Here is a 1,919-nt window from a genome sequence, read left to right as displayed (position 1 = left end):
TTTCTTGCCTCTTCATATATTTTCCAGCGTTGAAACTAGAGTTTCTCGGCAATTTTTCGACCAGCAGGTTTTCAGTCGGTGTCCATCCTAGAGTTGGTTTCTGGTCGATCCTACAAGTTAGCAAAGTAAGGAAGGAATACAGAAAAGGAAACCTCAAGAACTTCCCAACACAATAAACAGATTATAAATAATGCACTCTAAAGCTTTTAAATCTGTTACATTTCCTCATTTAGCCATTCACAATACAGCTATTTCTAGTAAAATTTGAAGTAAATTCTGAGAAAAATCGTGTCTTTTTCTGTACAACTATTGCAGTTTCTGTATGAGATCAAATTTTCAAACGGACCAGTAGTTCAGAGGCTATTGCAAATGGTATTTTTGGGGAGTACTGGATCAATACCCCTGAAATTTACCTATATTCTAGATTCTTTTTTTTTTTTTTTAAGGTTGGAATTCTACTAAACCTAACATGGCTGAGAGGTACATTTAACAATATGTCGACTTGGAATGAAGAAAGTATTAAGTTCTAATTGTGACACACTAAAAATAAAATATAGTCATTGGGAACAAATGAATCTAAACAGTAAAATACGATGGTATGCGTACACAAAGGAACGAAAAGTAAAGCGGATTTTAAATGGGGGAAACATGCGGGTAGATCAGGAAGGTAGGAAATACAAAGAGATAACAGATTCAATGTCATTCCAATAACTTCAGGGAAAGACTGCGCTGGAAACAAAATGAATAAAGCGATAAAAGAAGCAATATATCTGCGAACATATGGAAATGGAAGAGGACGTAGTTGAAGATGAGACGGGAGATATGATACTGAGTGAAGAATTTGGAAGAGCACTGAAAGACCTAAAAGAAACAAGGCCCCAGGAGTAGACAACATTCCGTTAGAACTACTGACAGCCTTGGGAGAGGTAGCCATGACCAAACTCTTCCATATGGTGGGCAAAACAGGCAAAATACCCTCAGACTTCAAGAAGAATATAATAATTCTACATACAAGGAAAGCAGGTCCTAACAAGCGTGAAAATTACCGCGTTACCGTTTAATAAGTTACGGCTGCAAAATACTAACACGAATTCTTTACAGACGAATGGGAAAACAAGTAGAAGGCGACTTCGGGGACTATCAGTTTGGATTCCATAGAAATGAAGGAACACATGAGGCTGTCTGAACCTACGACTACGTTAAGGAAAGGCAAACCTATGTTTATAGCATTTGTAGAATTAGAGATAGATTTTGACAATGTTGACTAGAATACTCTATTTTAAATTCTGAAGGTGTGGGGTAATATACAAGGAGCGAAAGGGTGTTTATAATTTGTCCAGAAACCAGAAGGCAGGTATAAGAGTCGAGGGGCACGAAAGGTTTGCAGTGGTTGAGAACGAAGTGAGACAGGTATGTATGATGTCCCTGATGTTATTTCACCTGTATTTCGAACTACCAGTAAAGGAAATCAAAGAAAAATTTGAATCAGGAATGAAAGTTCATGTAGAAGAAATGAGAACTTTAAGGTTTGCTGATGACATTGTAATTCTGTCAGAGACAGCCAAAGACTTGGAAGTACAGTTAGTTGAACTGAATGGACAATGTCTTGAAAGGAGGATATAAAATGAACATTAACAAAAGCAAAGCGAGGATAATGGAATGTAGTCGAACTAAATCAGGAGATGCTAAAAGAATTTGATTATGGAATGAGATAGTTAAAGAAGCAGATGAGATTTAGTATTTGGACAGATAAATAACAGGAAGGTCAAAGTAGATAGGATGTAAAAAGTAGACCGGAAATGGCAAAGAAAGAGTTACCGTAGAAGAAAAATTTGTTAACATCGAGTATAGATATAAGTGTTAGGAACTTTTTCTTAAAGTACAGGGTGTTCCAAAAAATATACGTATTACAAAGTATT

The sequence above is a fragment of the Schistocerca americana genome, chromosome 4 (assembly GCF_021461395.2).
Source record: "Schistocerca americana isolate TAMUIC-IGC-003095 chromosome 4, iqSchAmer2.1, whole genome shotgun sequence".
Lineage (NCBI taxonomy): Eukaryota > Metazoa > Arthropoda > Insecta > Orthoptera > Acrididae > Schistocerca > Schistocerca americana.
This window is presented reverse-complemented; position numbering follows the sequence as displayed.